Raw genomic sequence first — 15,203 nt, 5'->3', positions numbered from 1 at the left:
TATCTCACTTTGCATGTAATGAGTCATAATATATTAGTTTCACCTTTTAAGTTGAATTACTGAAATAAATGAACTTTTGCACGATATTCTAATTTTTTTAGTTTCGCCTGTATTTGAGCCAAATTTGCATTGAAAAAAAAATGCAACTAGTCTATATATTAGTTTCAACTTTTAAGTTGAATTGCTGAAATAAATGAACTTTTGCACGATATTCTAGTTTTTCGAGTTTTACCTGTAGATTACCTGGGAACTCAGTGTGTAAAGACTATCTGCATACTGCACAAAAAAATATGAGAAATACGGTAGTGTGCAATTGAGAACCTAAACATAGGTTCACAAAGGCTCCATAGAGATGTTCGCTAAGCTTATAGACTAGTCTGGAACTGGATATGGACCGAAGCAGTTAAACGTGCGCTTTGCTCTTTGAAGGTTTACTTGCATCTGCTGGTTTTGCAATTAAACAAAAATGTCCCAAAAACAGAGAATGGGCGACTTGAGGAGATTCGTGTCTGAGGTTTTGACTAGGTTGTTAGCCAATCCTCGGCTTGCTGACCATCAAAGCACAAAGCGGGATCTGTGTGAAGACAGAGAACTGGGAAAAGCCTCGGCTGGGCAGAACGGCTTCATGGAGAGGGAATGGTTTCATGCGGAGATCTATATATCTGCTTCTAAAAGCTGGAGCTCGAAACAGGGCTGCCGTCATGATGCAAGCAGTCCGTCATCTTCCAGACACATAAAAACATAATACAAAATATATATATATACATATTTTTTTTGAAAATATAATTAAAGATTTATATTTAATTTTAAATAAAAAAAATATTTAAAAAAAATAAATCTATTGATTTGTGTTGACGGTTACAAGAATGTATTTGATAGCATAACAAAAAAACGTGAATGAAAAGAGAGTTTAGTCAATTATACAGTCTCTAAAAACATTTTTTCCATTTTCATCAAACTAAAGCAAATATAGCAAGTACGCCTTATGGATCTGCTGAACTGGAAAATATCCAGATTTGTTTTTTTAATAAATAACATTATGACAAAGATGAGATAAGCGACAGAATCATTTTTTTTTTAAACTTTGCATTTAAAAATATAACTAAGCTCTATACACTGAAAACATTTGGTGTTGGATCAGACGAGGGTATCAAATAAAGACACCATGATATGCCCTTTTACAAAGTGTTGATGTTGTTTTCAGAATCTAGAACAGGTTTGAATGTTGATTATTTTCCTCATATTCTCCATTGTTGCGGCTCCTCTCTTCCCAGTCTGTCAGTAACACTCTGTTTACTTCCTGTCTCTATGAAGCCCCTCCTTCTGAAAAGCACACTGTGCTCTGATTGGTCGGCTGGAGCAGTGTGTTGTGATTGGTCGAGCGCTGAGTGTGTTTGGGAAATGTCCCGCCCCTTACCATAACCGCCAGTTTAACACACTACTAACTAACTCAACCAGGCCCCGCCCCTTTATTCTGCGCATTAATTATTATAATGAGGAATATTGTGACGTGTTCGTTCCCGGGAGAAACTCGAGACAACAATGGAGGCGTTTCAGGAGTTCAGAAACACTGACACTGATATAGAGAAGAACTCAAACAGCATGCTTAGACAGCTAGACACTAAAGAAAGTTTTAAACATAAAAAAAGCTTTATATGTCCTCTTTACAATCAAGCTTTAAGCCCAACAGGTTTAAAACTCCTCAAACAAGCAGGACTCTCCTCGGCCCGAAGCAGTGTTGCCAACTTAGCGACTTTGTCGCTATTTTTAGCGACTTTTCAGACCCCTTTAGCGACATTTTTTTTAAAAAAGCGACTAGCGACATATCTAGCGACTTTTCACACAAACCTCAGTAATCTCCAGATGTTGCCAGTACTGTCCTGCGAGCGCGAGGTCTTGCCTTCTCCCGGCCGTCTCTCGCTCTCTAACGGCGTCTACCTTGTTCAGTGAATGGCTGAGACGAGCACATTCATGTGTTGAGCTAGCGCCAGTTTTTTTTTTTTTTTTTTTTTTACGGACTTGTCACTTATCAGCTTCTCTTTTGTTTTATTTTTAAAGAGTTTTGTTTGACCATTTTAATTCCGTTCTTTTCTTGTGCTTATTACTTGTAATACTCACTATCACAGAGCTTTCACCCATTTCCCGAACTCTCTCAATTCAGATAATTTTACACACATAAAAAAATTTAGTCATTCACTAGCCTATATCATAGTTAGCCTACTTGTTCTACTGTCTGACAAAAATAATATAGGTAATGAGAACAGCGTTATTGGACATTCATATTATATTATATTAAAATACAGAATGTGAGCATGAATTTAGAGAGAAAACACATTAGGCATGGCAGAACGCAAGTACGACGCGATGACGTCGTGAATATGCTAATTAGTGTATGACGTCATCTAGCGACATTTAGCGACTTTTAGGGAAGGCGTTAGCTACTTTCCTTAGAAAATAGTTGGCAACAGTGGCCCGGAGGCTTTCCGACATTACAGGACTTCTCCACGAGCTGAAACCCAACGCTAAACCTCGACCCCTGCAGTCGTCTCACCGAAGTCAACCTTCAAATCTCCAAACATAACCGTTTCCATCTTATGCCTCGTTTCCACTGAGCGGTACGGTACGGTACAGTTCGGTTCGGTACGCTATTATTTGCGTTTCCACGGTCAAAAGTTGTGAATGGTACCAAAAAGCCGAACCGTACCGTACCACTTTTTGGGTACCCTTCCGTTGGGGTACCTAGCACAGTGGTACGGTACTAAAGGGTGGAGCTAGACTCACCGCAGAACGTTGATTGGTTGACAGAGTATCGTCACTTGCGCGTGCTACAAGGGCATTAGAAGCATACAGTTAAAATATAATACTACTGTTATTGTGTCACGAAATGTAGTTTTAAGAGTTTTTCAGGCGAGAAAGTAGTTTTTTAAAGCTCAAATCTGTGGTTTATTTATAGATTTATGATCATTTGAAGATCCATTCCAAGCAATCACCGGGTGCTCGGCGCTCAAGTACCCCGCCTGGAGCAGCCTTTCCCCGGCTAGCCGTTCTGATGTTTGCCGCTGACTCTGACGTCTCTGTAGTGGTTAAACATGATATAATTCGTCTTGTACAGACCTAACAGGCGATCTTTGGTCTCGTGCTAATTCGTTCCCTGGCCAATAGTTTTGGCAGAAGGCTAAGTGAAGTTTCATATATTTGAGCGCTGAATTTGTATATTTGACTGAATTGTTTGCTTTGTTATTAAAGCTTTACTGTATATATTTTTGTACCTTTTACTTATACTTTTATAATGGCTATTATTGATAAAACTGAAATTCAACAAAAATAGATAGTTTTGTCATTTATTTTATTTTATTACAAGATCATCTGTAATGTTTATTGCAACATTTGTACCAATGCAATATGCAATACATTGCCTGGAATATGTTTAATATTTTTAAATTTAAACGAAAAGAGGCAGGATTGTGTTTTATATTTAGTTTTGTTATAAATATAACGTTACATGCAGTGAATATAATCAATAGGCTATGCGTTGCCTGAACCACATTTGTGTGCTTATGTTTAAAATGTATTTAAATTAAATCGTAAAGAAGCAGAGTGGTGTTTTATAACATATTTCGTTTTATTGTTGCCTAAAATGTACATAACCGGAGTAGCAGAGCGAGCTGAGTGGCGCATTCAAGAACGCGCTGTTCCATCAGCAGAATTACTGGACTCGCGTCCTCGGGATCATTCTCCTGAGTCTGACTTTGCGTGGCTACTTGGTATTGAGAAACGCCTAATGCCAGCGCTTGTTTCTTGTGACAAACAAGAAACCCGTACTGTACTGTACCGTCCCGTACCGTAAGCCTCAGTGGAAACGAGCCATTAGAGTCTCATTTTAATGCTCAGGAACAGCATGCACACAGCAGCAGCGAGCCGAGTGTGTGTGTGTGTGTGTGTGTGTCAGCGGATGCTGGCCTGTGTCGAGCGTAAACTCAGAAGCCACACAGTATCCGCTGGGGAAAGCACTGTAGCCACAGAAGAAGACGACGAAGAAGAGAGGGGAACTCACGCTTTCACACGCGTCCTTCCTTCGTCGCACACACACACACACACACACACACACACACACACACACACACACGTTTCACCCAACCACAGATTGCTGGTAATTGATGAAGCTGACAGCTGGCCAGTGTCATGCTCTGAGGAGCTGCTAAAAGCTCGGGTGGGGGATCCAGGAGCACTCAAACTGAGAAATTGTGTTAAGTGTGTGTGTGTGTGTGTGTGTGTGTGTGTGTGTGTGTGTGTGTGCATTAAGAGGGTCTGTGTGTTAAGAGTGTCTGTGTATGTGTGTTAAGAGTGTGTGTGTGTGTGTGTCTGTGTGTGCGTGCGTGCGTTAAGGGTGTGTGTGTGTGTGTCTGTTGAGTGTGTGTGTGTGTGTGTGTGTGTGTGTGTCTGTTGAGAGTGTCTCTGTGTGTGTGTGTGTGTGTGTGTTAAGAGTGTCTGTGTATGTGTGTGTGCGTGTTACGAGTGTCTGTGTGTGTCTGCGTGTGTGCGTGCGTTAAGGGTGTCTGTGTGTGTGTGTGGGTGTTAAGAGTGTCTGTGTGTGTGTGTGTGTGTCTGTGCGGGCGTTAAGGGTGTCTGTGTGTGTGTGTGTGTGTGTGTGTGTGTTTCGGGGTCGGGTTAGTGTAAGGGGACAGAATATACAGTTTGTACAGTATAAAAAGTAAACCATTAGGTCTATGGAGAGTCCCCACAAAGATAGTGAACCAGACGCAAGTACGTGTGTGTGTGTGTGTGTGTGTGTGTGTGTGTGTGTGTGTGTGTTGGCCGAGTCACAGGCGACAGTAGGATGGGACAGCTGTACGACTCTGGAAACCCCTGGAGTGTAAAGAGCCTTGTACAGAATGTTTTTTTTCCCTCAACCTTTTTCAAAACCACATCAACCCTTTAACATCCACTCACACATGTGGCACAGCATATTTACAGTCAAGATATCCTGTTGAATGATAAAATGATACATTTTACATTGTTTTTGAGCATCAGATCCTCATATTAGAGTGATTTCTGAAGGGTCATGTGACTCTGAAGACTGGAGTAATGATGCTGAAAATTCACAGGAATAAATTACACTTTACTGTATATTCACATAGAACAGAGCTATTTTACATTGGAATATCACACTATTTTTCTGTATTTTAGATCAAATAAATGCAGCTTTGGTGAGCAGAAAAGCTTTTTTTTATTCAAAATTATTATCGACCCTAAAGTTTTGAATAGTAGTGCATTTAATAAAACAGAAATTGGTATTGAAAATTATATAGCAAACATATGCACAAAACATATATGTATAATTAAAAATAAATATTTAAATACCGGTAATTGAGGTATTTAATTTTTATGGTTTTACTGTAAACCATTAATTGTTATTCCAAAAGAAAAAGAATAAAACAAATAAAGGATAAAAGGAACAAGCTAAAAGTAAAACTCCACCAGGGCAGTTTTCTGCCTTCTCACGTATCTATCTTTTAGTAAATCTTTTTTTTTTTCCTTTAGTCTCTCTCTCTCTCTCTCTCTCTCTCTCTCTCTCTCTCTCTCTCTCTCTCTCTCTCTCTCTCTCTCTCTCTCTCTCTCTCTCTCTCTCTCTCTCTCTCTCTCTCTCTCTCTCTCTCTCTCTCTCTCTCTCTCTCTCTCTCTCTCTCTCTCTCTCTCTCTCTCTCTCTCTCTCTCTCTCTCTCTCTCTCTCTCTCTCTCTCTCTGTAAAAATGAAGACAGATGAAGCTAGTCTTGCCAGGCAAAGCCAATAGTTGCAGTGGAAATTGTGTTTGCTCAAATACAATTACGAACACCTTACACACATGCACAAATATTTTTCAAAGTCAGAAAAATTATTGTGTGCATGCGTCAGGTGTCGTCGGTTTTTCACAGCGCTTCACTCGCTCATGTTTCTATTTTAGGACGCTTCACCAGGAAACCACCAATACACTGACTGACTACACAAACACTTTCCCTTTCAATTCGCCATCGTCTAATACAAACTCATTTTCTGACACACACACACACACACACGCGCGCGCTGTGTCTCTGAGGATTCTGGGCTGTTTGTGCGGGAGAAACACGCGGTCTGTAATTAATCACGGTAGATGTTTATGAGAGAGGAGTGTGTGTTTCTACAGCACTGCACTGACAAGCTTCATTACCACCAGCTAAAGCATCCAACGTTAATGAGACACACACACACACACGTCTCCATAATGTGTGTCGCATCACCTATATGAACATGTGTTCACACATTAAGGACATGTTATGCACACATTCAAACATGCATGGATACACACGCCATGGCTGCACAATATATTTAAAACTCACAACACATTTGTGATCATTTAGCCGCTTGCTAGTTCAGACTGATCATTTCCCTTCCCAGTGACCTTAGCAACTGGATCATCGAGAACTAAACCAGTCCGATCTGTGAACAAGCAGTTCAGGCTGCACTGAGTCACTGAAAAGATCCGACTCAGAAGAATCACTCGTTCATGAATGTTTCTTCTCTCAGGAATACGCCAGGAAGATATAGAGTGGGTGGACGTCAATATTTCCAATGAATAATGACTTTGCTTATTCGCACACAATATTATTGTCTATATAGGGGTTCTATATAGAACTTTACGGTTCTGGACTCAATTTTAAAGAACACTTTATGCCAAAAAGGTTCTATAAGGAGAAATGTCTTGAATGATAGCACAATAATTTCATGTTTAATGGGTTATTAATTTTGTTTTCCTTCTGATAACGTGTTTACTTAATAAAATTTTAAAATGAATTAAAACAAAGTGAATTAATTAAACCTAAATCCATAAAATGATCCCATGATGGGAAATGGTTCTATATATGAAGCGCCTGTAAAAAGTGTTTTAGATTAGAAGATCCAGTGTGTAAACCAGTTTTTGGCAACCCAGCACTGATTAAAAAACAACCCAGAAAATGGGTTAATGTATAAAACCCAACCTGCTGAGTCAAAATAACCCAGCATGTGTTCTGTCCAATATTTACCCAGCGCTGGGTTGCCAAATAACCCAAATTGGGTTGTTTTTAACCCAGATTTTTTTTTTTTTAGTGTAATTCAGTAACTTCGCTGATTTTTGCTCTGCCAATGGAAATAATTCTAAACAAAGCCACGGCAGAACCGATCTCACACGCTTAGTTCTGAACCGCACACTAGTACATACTCGAACTACGCTTACCATATGATTACATGAAAAAAAAAAAAAGAGTAGTATGTTAGTATGTGGTTCTGAGTTCAGGACCAGTATACTATTAGTGTGTGTTTAAGAAGATCCATGCGAGCGAGTAAACAATGAAACAATTTCTATTTAAAGCTTAAAAGTGTCAGTTCTCATTCATTGTAACTGCATGGAAAAGAGCGACCAGAACAATTCTTCGAAGTTCTCAAGGGAATAAATAAGTCATACAGGTTTGGACTAACATGAGGGTGAATAAATAAATAACAGTATTTTCATATTTTGAAGGAACTAATCCTTTAAGCTCAGCCAACCGATAACCACACACACACACACACACGCTAATAACTTCTCCCTCAAACGCAGAAACCGTGTACAGCTCACTCTATCACACCAGCACAGAATGCAAGAACGCTTGCTGTTTAACTTCAGGGAAATCAAACACACACACACACACACACGCCGACTGAAGTGCTGGAATCATTCTGTACACAGAAGTGCTAGATATCCATACCAAATGACCCTCTCTCCTCAGACACACACACACGCTATCCTCTTAACTACACACTCATCGTGATCCTCGACAGCGGATCTGTGACCCTGAACTGCGGGATCAGACGAATCTCTGCACCGGCGCGTACGAGGCGTTCATATCGGAGAAACGGTTCGTCTGGGGTGGAGTGATGACTCCAGTGAGACTGTACAAATCTTGACAAAGCACACACACACACACACACACACACACAGATGAGAATCTGCCTAGGTCGAGACTCGGTCAGTGGCATAACGTGCATCTGAACTCCCTAATCATTTATGTTTCTGGAGGATTATCGATGTTGCACATGTGTGTGTCAGACATGTGTGTGTCAGACATGTGTGTGTCAGACATGTGTGTGTCAGACATGTGTGTGTCAGACAGTATTAACTACTTTAGCAGATAATCCATGGACCGTGAGCCAGGCATGATCTCAAAAACACAAGAGATGAATAACTAAATAAATACAAAATAATGAACGGACATTAGATGAGATTTGAGTTTTAATGGAAAGAAAGACCATAAAGTAAATCATCATTTACTCACACTTATGTTGTTCCAAACCTGTATGAGTTTCTGTGTTCTGTCATTAAACATTTGACGATAGGCATTGACTGAAGAAAGACACGGGCTACGTCAACATCTGGTTTGTTTCATTGTTTACTCGTTGCATGTTCCAAAGCTGAATGATTTGCTTTGTATTTTGACAATATTTTTAAACGCGTTCATACGATCTATGGATCTTCTTAAACACACTAATCACTCTAAAAAATGCTGGGTTGTTTCAACCCAAATTTGGGTCAAATATGGACAAACCCAAATGTTGGGTTAAAAATGTAATTAAAAAATTTACAGTTGAAAGTGAAAGTTAAAGTTGGGTTAAAATTTTAAATTACATTTTTAAACCAACATTTGGGTTTGTCCATATTTGACCCAAATTTGGGTTGAAACAACCTAGTATTTTTTAGAGTGTAGTATACTGTTGCTGAACTCAGAACCACATACTAACATACTACTTTTTTTTTTTTCATGTAATCATATGGTAAGCGTAGTTCGAGTATGTACTAGTGTGCGGTTCAGAACTAAGCGTGTGAGATCGGTTCTGCCGTGGCTTTGTTTAGAATGATTTCCATTGGCAGAGCAAAAATCAGCGAAGTTACTGAATTACACTCAAAAAAAAAATGCTGGGTTAAAAACGACCCAATTTGGGTTATTTGGCAACCCAGCGCTGGGTAAATATTGGACAGAACACATGCTGGGTTATTTTGACTCAGCAGGTTGGGTTTTATACATTAACCCATTTTCTGGCTTGTTTTTTAATCAGTGCTGGGTTGCCAAACACTAGTTTACACGCTGGATCTTCTAATATAAAACACACTTGCAGGCGCTTCATATATAGAACCATTTCCCATCATGGGATCATTTAATGGATTTAGTTTTAATTAATTCACTTTGTTTTAATTCATTTTAAAATTTTATTAAGTAAACACGTTATCAGAAGGAAAAAAAAATGAATAACCCATTAAACATGAAATTATTGTGCTATCATTTAAGACATTTCTCCTTATAGAACCTTTTTGGCATAAAGTGTTCTTTAAAATTGAGTCCAGAACCATAGAGTTTTAATATAGAAACCCTATATAGACAATAATATTGTGTGAGAACAAGCAAAGACATTCTTTAAAATATCTCCTTATTTTGTCTTAAACAGAAGAAACAAACTCATACAGGCTTAGAAACAACATGCGAGTGTGTAAATAACGACAATTTTCATGTTTGGGTGAACTATCCCTGTAATTATACAGTTTAAGGTCATTATTCAAACATATTTAAACACAGAAAGCCTTGATTGTCCAAGACATCTTTAAGACAACATCTAATCAAAATTGACTATTAATTAATATTTAAGTTTAAAAAAAATTAAATTCTTGCTGCTACCAATAAGCCAATAATTATTTTCTTAAAGTAAAATTGTCTTAAAAAAAAAAAATCAAAACACAAATTTCAAATCAATTATTTGATATGCTTTATATAAATCGAGGCTTCAGAACATCATGAAAGATGGATATATTTATTCTAAGAGTATGCAAAAATAAGGGTGCAATATTAACAAGCAATGAATATTTGATAGATTATTATTGTCATATACAGCTTAATCCATTACAACCAAATAGAAAAGTCTCTAAAGTCTCGAACCCAACATTATTCCCCAATTCATGTTCTGTTTCACAGAAGTGCGAATAAACCAATACTATTTCATGCTTTTTTGTCTTCGTTTCTCATAGTAAACCAACATATCGAATCACTATCCAAACAAACCTTGAGGCACGGCCTGCCTAAAACACAGGATCTCATTGGTTCCTCATGAACGCTGATCCAGGATCAGCCATGGTGTAAAAATACAGTCTCACTGATCTCTCTCGGACTGGAACTACAGACGCATGTCTCCGAAACCTCTGACGGGCCGATGTTTTCCCAGAGTGACTCCTGACCCTCAAAGACTAGACCGGGCGAACGCCACCTGCTCCTCTGCGATCAACACACACACACACACACACACACACACACACACACACACACACACACACACACACACACACACACACACACACACACACACACACACACACACACACACACACACACACACACACACACACACACACACACACACACACACACACACACACACACACACACACACACACACACACACACACACAGCAGGACTGAGACAAACACACACACACACATACACTCTACACACTGCAGGACTGGAACAAACACACACACACACACACACTCTACACACTGCAGGACTGGAACAAACACACACACACACACACTACACACTGCAGGACTGGAACAAACACACACACTCTACACACTGCAGGACTGGAACAAACACACACACACACACACGCTATACACACTGCAGGACTGGAACAAACACACACACACACACACACACACTCTACACACTGCAGGACTGGAACAAACACACACACACACACACTACACACTGCAGGACTGGAACAAACACACACACTCTACAGGACTGGAACAAACACACACACACACACACGCTATACACACTGCAGGACTGGAACAAACACACACACACACTCTACACACTGCAGGACTGACACACACACACACACGCTCTACACACTGCAGGACTGGAACAAACACACACACACACACACTACACACTGCAGGACTGGAACAAACACACACACTCTACACACTGCAGGACTGGAACAAACACACACACACGCTATACACACTGCAGGACTGGAACAAACACACACACACACACACTCTACACACTGCAGGACTGACACACACACACACACACACACACGATCTACACACTGCAGGACTGGAACAAACACACACACGATCTACACACTGCAGGACTGGAACAAACACACACACTACACACACTGCAGGACTGGAACAAACACACACACACACACACACTCTACACACTGCAGGACTGACACACACACACACACACACACACACACTCTACACACTGCAGGACTGACACACACACACACACACACGATCTACACACTGCAGGACTGGAACAAACACACACACTACACACACTGCAGGACTGGAACAAACACACACACACACACACACTACACACTGCAGGACTGACACACACACACACGATCTACACACTGCAGGACTGGAACAAACACACACACACACTCTACACACTGCAGGACTGGAACAAACACACTCTACACACTGCAGGACTGGAACAAACACACACACACACACACTACACACTGCAGGACTGGAACAAACACACACACACTCTCTACACACTGCAGGACTGGAACAAACACACACACACACACTACACACTGCAGGACTGAAACAAACACACACACACTCTACACACTGCAGGACTGGAACAAACACACACACACACTCTACACACTGCAGGACTGGAACAAACACACACACACGCTATACACACTGCAGGACTGGAACAAACACACACACACACACTCTACACACTGCAGGACTGACACACACACACACACGATCTACACACTGCAGGACTAGAACAAACACACACACTACACACACTGCAGGACTGGAACAAACACACACACACACACACACTCTACACACTGCAGGACTGACACACACACACACACACGATCTACACACTGCAGGACTGGAACAAACACACACACTGCAGGACTGGAACAAACACACACGATCTACACACGATCTACACACTGCAGGACTGACACACACACACTCTACACACTGCAGGACTGGAACAAACACACTGCAGGACTGACACACACACACACACACACACACACTGCAGGACTGACACACACACACACACACACACGATCTACACACTGCAGGACTGGAACAAACACACACACACTACACACTGCAGGACTGACACACACACACACACTCTACACACTGCAGGACTGACACACACACACACTCTACACACTCACACACACTACACACTGCAGGACTGACACACACACACTCTACACACTGCAGGACTGACACACACACACATACACACACACACACACACTCTCTCGTCTTATGAGCTCTAGAGCGCAGAGATGGTCATGCCTGTATATCAACATGGACTTGGTCTCTGTCAGCTCATCTGGATCTATAAGAAGCATTCGTGTGTTTCCTCATTTACACACACACACACACGGTTCTCCATACAGGAATTTATAAATAACTCTGCTTTAATATTGCGCGTAGTATATCAATTGTGCAAATGATACTAACTACACGATGCTTTCAAAGATGATTCAAAACTGAAATATCTTCTAAAAAGACGTTTCACAGAAATCACTGAAAGCTGGCCCAAAAAAAAAAAAACACAAATTTAGATTCCCTTAACGGGAACACTTTCAAAACCTTCATGTATAATGGGGATATATCATGAAAATCCGACTTTCTCCATGTTTAAGTGCTATAATCCGGTGCTTCCACCAACCCAGAACACGTGAAAGTGAAACCCAGTAATTTAGTTTAGGTGAGCCTTTCTCTGAGAGCATGTCAAAAAATAAGCCGATCAGATTTTGCTCCTCTTGTGACGTATGAAGAGGATCTTATTATAATATTCCCGGCCCTTAATCTGCACGTTTACACACACCAGCCGACATTTGGCTTCGCGAGCGCCAACAGAGCCCAGTTCTAACGCACTGGAGAAGATCCAGCAAAGCCTGAAACTGTTCTGTGGTCGAGCACAGACGACACTGAACACTATTGACCAGAACACGTCACCACTGGCTTATAAACACCTCAGGAACTGTGGACACTTGTGGAAGAGTTCAACATGATGAGGAGATGATCAGTGTAACTCCACAACAACTACAGAAATGTCTCCGCTAACATTCAGAAACGTGTAAAAGTGAAGCTCTCCCTGAGTCTCTCCGTAAGGCTGCACTCGTACTGGTTATTCCTGATTCTGGATCAGTGAGATTGGCCTGTGTTGTTATTGCTGGAGTCTCTGAAGCTCGTGTAAAGGCTCCGCCCTCTTCTAAACAGAGGCGGAGCTAAAGCTCATTTGCATTTAAAGGGACACACACAAACCGCACGTTTTTGCTTTCACCCAAAAAGGAGCAAATTGGACAAGCTGATGATCTTTATCAGATCTGATTAATGATCTGTGGGGTATTTTGAGCTGAAATTTCACAGACATATTCTGGGGACATCATTGATTTATATTACATCTTGCGAAAAGGGGCATAATGTGTCAACTTTAAAGCTTCAAGAATGCCATGACTAAATGAGAGACGCAAGAACGCTTCCACACAGAGTGAACAGTGTAAAGAACTGTTAAATACTAGAAAGTAGTTTGAAAGAGATAGATGCCACTTTAATTGGCATAAAGCCTCGGTTTAAAGAAATGAAAGTTCAAACTGAGGCTAACCGAAATAACAGTAGTGGAACATTACCCAAGACAATAAAGCGATCCTCAGGGCGCTGTGAAACTGGATAAACCACATGAACCACACTACATACAGCACACAAACCACACACAGTCTCCTAAATCACTGCAACAAAGGAGCGAACAGATGTCAGACGCTCTGATGTTAAGAGCATCTGTGATCAAAATCCACGGGGCAACATTTTCCAACAATTATTTTTCTCTGAAGTGTACTTGTAATGTTTCTGCCACTAATAACAGTCATAATTTGGCTTTGCATAACCATTTTACACTATTCTTGTGATCCTTATAATTATTTGCGCTCGTCTTTTGACATATATCGTGAGAAAAGGCTTCTCAAACAAGAATAAATGTAGGGCGGAGATCATCAGAGAAGAGGGGAAGTTAATCTGATTCAAGATCAACCAGGGACATCAATTTAAAAAGAAATTATGATCTGCATGTACAAATCATTCATAATAAATACTGCAATATTGCGAGATTTGTCAATTTGTATTTCATAGTGACTTTAAACGAGCCTTTTTTTTTTTTTTTTTGCTACTGTACCTTTAAGATTTCATGTAAATGACCTCTGTTTTGATTGGCTCTCATCCAACATGCCAACAGTAGCTCACATCAAGTTTGGCCAAGTTGCTGAACTCTCAAGATATGCAAACATGGGCTGATTATGCGGATAATGAGAGGGGAACAAAATAAAACCGATAAAAAAATAAATAAAAATAAAATAACAGATACATTTTTTTTTTAATATGACAGGCAAAATAAGAAAATTGAGGCGGACAATTGATAAACCTTTCTTTCTGTGGAATAACATGCACACCTGAATCCTTTACAATAAGAGCAGCAACATTAAAAAGTAAAATGTATCAATTTTGATTTGAATTCGATTATATATCACAATTTTGCTAATTTTAAGCTAATTTAACCCACACATTAGCTTTTTTGTAAAAAAAAGAAAAAAGAAACAAATAGATGGCAACAATTATAGTCAAACTCACGAATGAATAACTTTTAGGAGTCCGTTCTTTTTAGAGAATCAAAAACGTGCAGATTAAAACTTAAATCAGTGGTTAGTTACTGACTGGTTGTTCATATGAAGATAAAAGTTGTCAGTAAGTTAACAAAAATGAATGAATGAAATATTTTGTATTTTTATGTCTTTAATAGTTAAGGCTGATTATTGGATTGCATTAACACCAGCTCTAAATGTACCGTGAAGAGTTTAATAATCTTTTGAGTTTGAAAACTAATAATAATATAATAACCGCACGCTATTAATCATTAGTAAACGGTTAATTCATCATTTATAAAGCATTAATATACATAAGCAGTTTATAAATACAGCTATAAATGCTTTATTATTGATATTTAAAAGCATATATAATGTGTTAAATGTATTTTCATACTTTATTAATGATCAATTTATCATTTCTAAATGAAGTATTGCATTAACCAGTTATTTAGGAGCTGTCAC

Source organism: Rhinichthys klamathensis, unplaced genomic scaffold (assembly GCF_029890125.1).
Source record: "Rhinichthys klamathensis goyatoka isolate OS25496 unplaced genomic scaffold, OSU_Roscu_1.1 h1tg000617l_1, whole genome shotgun sequence".
NCBI classification, from domain to species: Eukaryota; Metazoa; Chordata; class Actinopteri; order Cypriniformes; family Leuciscidae; genus Rhinichthys; species Rhinichthys klamathensis.
This window is presented reverse-complemented; position numbering follows the sequence as displayed.